This window comes from Gallinula chloropus (genome assembly GCF_964237585.1).
Source record: "Gallinula chloropus genome assembly, chromosome: 34".
Lineage (NCBI taxonomy): Eukaryota > Metazoa > Chordata > Aves > Gruiformes > Rallidae > Gallinula > Gallinula chloropus.
This window is the reverse complement of record NC_140119.1, coordinates 69858-79469: the sequence shown is the minus strand read 5'-3', so window position 1 is coordinate 79469 and position 9612 is coordinate 69858.

Below are 9612 nucleotides of genomic sequence, written 5' to 3'. Positions count from 1 at the left end.
CTTGTTACCTGGGAGGGCGACGAGGAAGAGGAGGATGGGGGATGCCCAGCGGGTTCCCATGGTGTTGGGTGGTGACTTTGGGGAGGGGGGTGATGGCGCCACGATGGGGTTGGGGTGTTCTTATAGGGCAGAGGGATGGGGGGTGATTTGCATAATGAGGCGGGGAGGGTGAGAGGATGGGGAAGGCCTCAAACCTCTGAGCTCAGTCCTGAATGCTGTCCCAAGGGCTGCGTGTCCCCACCTCCCTGAAGAACAATTTTAGCCCATTATTGGCACTTTCTAAGCCAACTTTGAGTACTTTCAGCCCAAATCTGGGTTGTTTAGCTTCAGAACTTCCTGTGGTGCCCACCAACCCCTTGAGCCCTTTGCCCAACCCTTGGCCATTGACCTCCAGCTTTAATCGTTTCCTCCAACCTCAGTGCTCTTCACCCAAGCCATCAACTTGTCACCCCAACCCACAACTGGTCGCCCCAAACCTTGGCCCTTGGAGCACTGTCAGTAGCTCAACCCAGACTTGCTCCCCCCAAGGGACAATGACGCGGATGAGGAGGGTGATGGGGGGACCGGGTGACTCAATGGGTCAAAACCAGTTGATGTTGCAGCTCAAAATTGTTCCCAGGGAGGTGGGGACACAGGGACGGGATCAGGGCCTCCACCAGCATCAGCACCAGCACCATCACCAGCTTTGCTGAAGTAGTAGTTGGCCCAAACCCCAACCCATCACCCCAAACCTTGGCAGCAGAGCCACACCGTGACCGTCCTGGCCCCAAACACCTGCCCTGGCACCCAAACCTGGGACACTGGCCTCCCGCTCTCCCCAGCCCCACTCAGAGTTGATCATTCGACCAAAACCTCAACTGATCAACCAAAATCTTGACTGGCTTTGCCCCAGACCTCAACTCATCACTCCAGATGTTGGAGCAATGTCAGAGGCTCGATCCAGACTTGTTCCTCCTGAAGGACGAGGACTCGGACACAAACTGTGCGGGTGGGACCCGTGCTTGTTGGGTCCAGCTTGGGTCAGGGAGAGACAAAATCAGGGCCATGAATGTCCCCCTGGGGAGGTGTGGACACGGTGATGGGGTCAGGGCCACAACCACAGTGACACCCCGTGTGTCTGGAGGCCTCTCTGGACTCAACCAGTGTCACGGCTGCCCACAGCCCTGGGGAAGGAGGAAGGACACCAGTGAGTCACCCAGTCCCGCCAGCACACTCCATGTCCATGACATCACCCCTTGGTGGGATCAAGTCTGAGGCTGGGGGTCAGGGGACGGGTAGAGATCTGGGTGGGTCCAGGTTTGGCGCTCGGTGTGGTTTGTGGGACAACTGGGTAATGTTGGCACAGCTGGGTCATGATGTTGCTCCAAGGTTTGGGGCGACCAGCTGAGGTTTGGGTGGAACAGTCACGTCTTGGTCCTTTGAGTTTCCCTCAGGTCTCAGCCATGTTTGCCCAAAACCCAAACTCTTCCCCCCAACCCTCAACTGGTCACCCCAATCCTCAGCTCTTGTAGCAAAGTCTTGCTCAGCTTTGCCATTTTGACCTGAGCTCGGGCTGCTTCAGGCCAGACCGTGACCAGATTTGCCCCAACCTTGAGGAGGAACAGGTGACATTGGGCCAGGGAGGGAGAAGATCGAGGCTGAGGGTTTGGGAAATGGCGTCAGGGGATTCAGGCCACATGGTCAAGTTATTGATTATCGGTGGTGGGGCCAGGATTTCCCTAAAGGGAGATGGGGACACGAGGACGGGGTCGGGGGTACCAATATCATAACCACCAGCATAACCAGTACCAGCTCTGGCGCAATAATAGGTGGCCGTGTCACCGTCCCTGAGGCTGTTCATCTGCAGCGTCACCGTGCTCTGGGAGTTGTCCCTGGAGATGCTGAACCGGCCCTGGACTGATGGCGCGTAGGAGATGCTGCTATAGACAGGAATACTTGCGACGAACTCCAGCCCCTTCCCGGGGGCCTGGCGCATCCATCCTATTTGGAAGTTGCTGAAGGTGAAGCCAGAGCCCTTGCAGAGGAGGAGCAGGGACCCCCCGGGTGTCTGGAGGCCCCTCCGGACTCCACCAGCGTCACGGCCGCCCGCAGCCCTGGGGAAGGAGGAAGGACACCAGTGAGTCGCCCGCTCCTACCACCATCATCATCATCTCCATCGCCACGTCCTCACCACCCCCTCATTACCTGGGAGGGCGACAAGGAAGAGGAGGATGGGGGAGGCCCAGCGGGTGCCCATGGTGATGGGTGTTGTGTTTGGGGAGGGGGGTGATGACGCCACAACAGGGTCGGGGGTTCTTATCATAGAATCCCAGACTGGTCTGGGTTGGAAGGGACCCCAAGGGTCCCAGAGCTCCGACACCCCTGCTAAAGGCAGGGACACAAATCTCGAGACCTGGAGCTACACAAGGTTTCCCAGGGCCCCATCCAACCTGGCCTTGAACACTCCCAGGGATGGGGCACCCACTCCCCAACTAGGCAGCCCCTTCCAGACCCTCACCACTCTCTTCGTAAAGAACTTCCCCCAATATCTAATCTAAATCTTTAATCCTTCAGCTTCACCCCATCCCCTTGTCCTGCCAGTCTCTGCCCTTTAACAAGCTGATTCCCCTCCTGTTCCTCTGCTCCCTTCAGGGACTGGGAGGCTGCAGTGAGGTCCCCCCACAGCCTTCTCTTCTCCAGGCTGAACCAGCCCAGCTCCCTCAGCCTCTCTCCATAGAGGAGCTGCTCCAGCCCTCTGAGCATCTCTGTGGCTCCTCTGAACCCTCTCCAACAGAACCACATCTTCCTTGTGTTGGGCCCCAACTCTGGCGACATGGCCTTCCAGAAAGTATTGAGTGGGACAAGGGGACTCATGTCTGGAATGATCTCATAGACACCTGGGCCCAGGAACACGCCATCCAATGGGGTATCACATCCCCCACCATGCACCAGCCCCCGGGAAGAGCGAGAGGTTCAAGGGGTGGTGGAACCCTCTAGAACTGGGTTTAGCCAAAGCCACGTGGCTGGGTAGTTCCAGGGGGTCTCCCCATCGAGCTGGCCCTGCCCAATCAAACCTCCCACAGACTCTAGAGGGGGATAAAGTCCATTAAAACCAGTTGGCAAAACCAGTCCGGGTGATTCCTGCCCCAGGCAAAGGCAAACCCATCCTTGGGAGGAGCTTTTGCTCAGGGACCTGGGTGCCCTTGGTGGGTGATGGGAAAGGGTGGGGAAATGCAGTGTGTACCCAACAAGGGATTGAATTCCAGGGGAGGACAGCCACTCAATTCTTGGTGTGGAAAATCAGTCCATGGCAGGGGAATGATGTTATGAACCTGCCCAGGGCTCTGCAAATGTAAGATCTGGGCATGGTGGAGATGGTGTGGAAACAGGGGTGGGTAATGTGCTGGTGCTGGCCAGGCCAGAACTCAGCTCCCCAAGCAGCCAGCACAGCTGAGCTGAGTTTGCCTGGGCTGTTTTCCACACCCCCTGACACCACTGCCCCATGACAGCAGCTGGGGGAGAAAGGGGAGGGGCTGTTTGCCTCCAGAACAGGCTGAGTGTGGCCGGGGTGTGGGGCCGCTCAGTCGGTCCTGGCCGTCAGGCAGCCCTCTGGAACCGTCGGGTCAGTCAGGGACTCTGTGTCAGCACTGGGGGGGAGTGGAACTGCCTGTTCTTGTTCTCCACTCACAGGGATTTCTGTCAGGAACTGTCCCTGTCCCACCCCACGGAGGCTCCATCTGTCTGTCTGTCTGTCCCGGGGGAGTGAGCGAGCGGCTGGGTGGGCATTTGGCCTCTAGCCAGGGCCAAACCACCCCCCACCCCCCAACCCCACATTTAGACCCAACGACAGCCTGGAGGGTGGAATTTTGGGGGACTGTGTTCACCCTCGTCCCCTCACCCACATGTCTCTGCCCTGGGAAAGTGAAATTTTGGGTTAAAGAATCACAGAATCACAGAATCTTAGGGGTTGGAAGGGACCTCAAGAGATCATCGGGTCCAACCCCCCTGCCAAAGCAGGCTCCCTATCTCATATTACACAGATAGGCATCCAGACGAGACTTGAATATCTCCAGAGAAGGAGACTCAACCACCTCCCTGGGCTGCCTATTCCACTGCTCCGTCACCCTCACTGTGAAAAAGTTCTTCCGCATGTTGGTGCGGAACTTCCTATGCTCCAGCTTACAGCCATTGCCCCTAGTCCTGTCCCCACAGACCACTGAAAAGGGGCTGGCCAAATCCCCCTGCGTCCCAAGTCTAAGATATTTATAAACACTAATTAGGTCTCCCCTAAGCCTTCTTTTCTCCAGGCTGAACAGACCCAGCTTACTCAGCCTTTCCTCATATGGGAGATGTTCCAGGCCCTTAATCATCTTCGTGGCCCTTCTCTGGACTCTCTCCAGGAGATCCCTGTCTTTTTTATACCATGGAGCCCAGAACTGGACACAGTACTCCAGGTGGGGCCTGACCAACGCAGAGTAGAGGGGGAGGATCACTTCCTTCGACCTGCTGGACATACTCTTCCTGATGCATCCCAGGACCCCATTGGCTCTCTTCGCCACCAGTGCGCACTGCTGGCTCATAGCCAACCTGTCATCAACCAGGACCCCCAGGTCCTTCTCCACAGAGCTCCTTTCCAGCAGGTCATCCCCCAGCCTGTACTGATACAGTCGGTTGTTCCTCCCCAGGTGCAAGACTTTACACTTGCTCTTGTTGAACCTCATCTGGTTTCTCCCAGCCCAGCTCTCCAGCCTGTCCAGGTCTCGCTGGATGGCAGCGCAGTGTTCCTGCGTGTCAGCCAATCCTCCCAGCTTTGTATCATCGGCATACTTGCTGAGGGTGGATGCTATACCCTCATCAAGATCGTCAATGAAGATATTAAACAGGACTGGACCCAACACCGAGCCCTGGGGAACACCGCTAGTCACAGGCCTCCATTCAGATTCTACTCCACTGATCACAACCCTCTGAGCCCGGTCCGACAGCCAGTTCTCGACCCACCTCACTGTCCACTCATCTAACCCTTGTTCCCTCAGCTTGTCTATCAGGATGTCGTGGGCGACAGTGTCGAAAGCTTTGCTAAAGTCAAGGTAGACGACATCCACTCAAGGTAGACGACATGGGTTGCATGGTGGAAATTGGGAGAGAAATGTGATGGATTTGGGCAAAAATTGGATGAAAAATGGCAAGGAAAGTGAAAAATTAAAAAAATGATGACAAATTTCCCCAAATTATTGAAAATTGGGTTAAAAAATGGGGGAAAATTGGATTTGGGCTCATTGTAGTGAGGTGAAGAGATAGGTGGATGCACTACATTTGGCCAAAGTTGCCCAAATTTGGGGGGAAATGGGGCAAAAAGGGTAAAAAAGACAGACTTTGAGGTGAAAATGCGGAATTTTGGTAATAAAAGGCAATATTTGGGGGAAAAATGTGACATAATTGGTAAAAGAATGTGAGGATTTGGGAGGAAATGGGGCAAAAGTGGGAAAAGAGACAAAATATTTGGGTAAAAATGGATTTCAATTCAAAAATTCATTAATTTTGGGTCAAAAATGGTAATTTTAGCCTGAAAAATGCCCATATTTGGGACAAAATAGGTAAAAGAGTGCAACATCATGGCAAAAGATTGGTAACTATAGGCAAATAAATGCCAAATTTTGGGAAAAATGTGGAATAAACAGTAAAAGAATGGGAAGATTTGGGAAAAATGGGGCAAAACTTGGGGAAAATTTTTAAATTTTGGGTGAAAAATGGGGATAAAGTGGAAAATTCCCCAATTCTGGTAAAAAAAAATAACCAGAATTGGGTCAAAACCCTGGAAAATTGGGAAAATCAGCACAAATATATAGAGAAGGGAAAATTACATAATGAGGGAGAGAGGAGGGGATGGGGCTCATTACCTCCCACTGGATATTGGATCACTAACGAGCGTACCAACTTTGTTTATATTGACTCAATCAATTAGTTCTCCAGGGAATGAGGCACAAATAATATTGACTAGTTACACCGATTATTTGTTGTCAGTCCAGGGCCAGTTCAGCATCTCCAGGGACAACTCCCAGAGCACGGTGACGCTGCAGATGAACAGCCTCAGGGACGGTGACACAGCCACCTACTACTGCGCGGAAGAAGCTGGTGCTGGAAGTGGTGGTGCTGATGTTGCTGGTGCCCATTGCTGGGGGAAGAGCGTTGAGGTTGGAGCGAAACGGTCACAGCTGGAGGCCAATGGCCACGGGTTGGGCAAAGGGCTCCAGGGGTTGGTGGGCAATACAGGCAGGGGTAGAACCAAAGTGATCAACATTTTGGGGCAAAGAAACTCAAAGATGGGTTAGAAAAGGCTGATAATGGGCCAAAATGGTTCTCCAGGGAGGTGAGGACACGGGTACAGGATCAGGGCCACCAGGGATATCACCATCACCAGCAGCATGTTTGGTGCAGTAGTAGGTGGCCGTGTCACCGTCCCTGAGGCTGTTCAGCTGCAGCGTCACCGTGCTCTTGGAGTTGTCCCTGGTGATGGTGAACCGGCCCTTGATAGACGGTGTGTACCATGTGGTCCCACCACTGAAAATACTCCCAACCCACTGAAGCCCCTTCCCAGGTGCCTGGCACACCCATCCCATTTTGTTCTCCAATCTGGGGTTCCTTTGGTTCCTTGGGCCAATATTGACCCAAATCTCATCCAGCTTTGCATATCCTGGCCAATTTTTACCCCAATCTTGAATAACTTTGGGTTTTGGGGCCAATTTGGACCCAAATCTGCTCTTCCTTTCCCTTTTTTACCCAATTTTGACCCAAATCCGCAGGGTGAGCGTAGACAGCTGTGCTGGTAGAGGGGGAATTTGTCCCCCCCTGTGTCACCGTGGTGCTGCTGGTGGTTGGGGTGCTACTCACAGTGACATTGGTGGTGACCAAAAAACAGTGCTTCCTCTTTCCTTCAAGTTTCTCGATAAATTTCAGCTGATTTTCCCAATTTTCCAGGGTTTTGACCCAATTCTGGTCATTTTTTTACCAAAATCTGGGAATTTTCCATTTTATACCCATTTTTCACCCAAATATTTCAACTTTTCTCCCAGTTTTGCCCCATTTTGCCCAAATCTTCAAATTCTTTTACCATTTTTGTCACATTTTCCCAAAAATTTGCATTTATTTGCCTATAGTTACCAATCTTTTGCCACGATGTTGCCCTCTTTTACCTATTTTGTCCCAAATATGGGCATTTTTCAGGCTAAAATTACCATTTGTGACCCAAAATTAGGGAATTTTTGAATTGAAATCCATTTTTACCCAAATATTTTGACTGTTTTCCCACTTTTGCCACATTTCCTCCCAAATCTTAAAATTCTTTTACCATTTCTGTCACTTTTTTACCACAAATATAGCCTTTTATTGACAAAATTCAGCATTTTCTCCCCAAAATCTCAATTTTTACACTTTTGCCCCATTTCCCCCCAAATTTGGGCAACTTTGGCCAAATTTAGTGCATCTCCCCATTTTTCCACCTCACTACAATGAGCCCTAATCAAATTTTCCCCCCTTTTTTATCCCAATTTTTGATGATTTGGGGAAATTTGTCATCATTTTTGTAATTTTTCACTTTCCTTGCCAATTTTCATTCAATTTTTGCCCAAATCCATCACATTTCTCTCCCAATTTCCACCATGCAACCCAAAAAATCTCAGAAATTTTTGAAATGACTTGAAAATATTTTAAAAACTGAAAATTTCAAGGAATATTTGAAAATTCAGTGTATTTTTAAAATTTTTTAATTTTTTCTTCCCCAAAATTTGGCTATTTAAACCCAAAAATGTTGGGAGGGGAAGCACAGGGCGTGAATCTCAGTGGTTATCCTGGTTGGATTGAGTTCTGGGGCACCAGGATCGTCGTCACCGTCTCCTCCGTACGTCCTCGTCACCATCATCTCTCCAGGACCAATTTTGGCCATTTTTGCCCCAAAATTTCACCATTGCAGGGCAGGGATGTGTGGGTGAGGGGACGAGGGTCGACACACGCCAGGGCTCACCCCTAATTTCCCCCGAATTTATCTCATTTTTTTTCCCCATAAATTCCCTCATTTTCCTCCAGAATTCCTTAATTTTCCCCAAAATTCACTAATTTTCCTAAAAAATTTCTTCATTTTCCCCCAAATTCCCTCTTATTTCTCCTAAATCCCGTAACTTTTCCAGCTGTGACACTGGTGGAATCCGGAGGGGCCTCCAGACACCCAGGGGGTCCCTGCGCCTCCTCTGCAAGGGCTCTGGCTTCACCTTCAGCAGCAGCACCCACATGTTCTGGGCTCTCCAGGCCCCCGGGAAGGGGCTGGAGTTGGTCACACACATTAACAACGATCGTAGCAGCACCGATGACTTGTCGTCTGTCAAGGGCCGGTTCAGCATCTCCAGGGACAACTCCCAGAGCACGGTGACGCTGCAGATGAACAGCCTCAGGGATGGTGACACAGCCACCTACTACTGCACCAGAGCTGATGCTGGTGGGTTTTTTCTTCGTGCTGTTACTGGTGCTGGTGGCCCCAACTCCATCACCATGTCCCCAACTCCCTGGAGAACAATTCTGTCCCATTATCAGCACTTTCTGACCCATTCTGAGTATTTTCAGCCAAAATGTCACCCACTGTTTTTCAGAACCTTCCCGTGGTGCTCACCAACCCCTTTGAGCCCTTTGCCCAACCCTTGGTCATTGGCCTCCAGGTTTTGACTGTTTTCATCCATCTAAACACTGTTCACTCCAACCCTCAACTGGTCACTCCAAAGTTCAACTGATCACCCCAACCCCCAACTGGTCACCCCAACCCCTGACCACTGGAGTCATGTCCAAGTCTCATCCCAGACTTGCTCCCCCCGAGGGCCAAGGCCGTGGCCGTGGGTGGTGGTTTGGCCCTGGATGGAGGCCAGACGCCCACCAAAGCCGCTCTCCCACTCTGCTGCGGGGTGGGTCGGTCTCTGCACAGGCTGTAGATGGTCTCTGCTCCCCGTCCTTATCCATGGGCTGCGAGGGGACACCCGCTGCACCATGGGCTTCTCCACGGGCTGCAGGGGAATCTCTCCCTGGCACCCTAAGGGATTCATTCTTCCCTCTCCCTCCTTCTTCCCTGGCCTTGGTGTCTGCACGTCTTCTTACATCAGCTCATTTCCCCCCAACATACACAACCACGTAGAGACAGAGCCCGGCTGCGTGGTGCTCAGCTCTCAGCTGGGGCGAAACCATGACAAAAGGTTCCAGCACAACACCCACACATCAAGGCAGCTCAGACATGGCAGGTGGAGAACTGTCTGAAAGGGGAAGAATTTGTTCATTCCAGGGGATGTCGTGGCAGCCAGAGGTGCTGAACAGGAATCTGACCAAGAGCACTTTGGGCTGCACTGGGAGGAGCGTGGCCACACAGACAAGGGCTCTTCAGGTCCATCTGCACCGGTGAGGCCACCTCTGGAGCAGCCAGTCCCAGTGTGGGGCTCCCCAGTCTGGAGGAATAGGGATGGACTTTCACGTGGTCAGAGAAACTCTGCCAAGATACGGTGAGGGGTCTTGTGTGGAGAGGCTGAGAGACCCCAGCTTCCTTAGCCTGGGGAAGGGGAGGCTGGGGAAAGCCCTCTTTGTGCTACGTGAAAAGAACATAAGAAG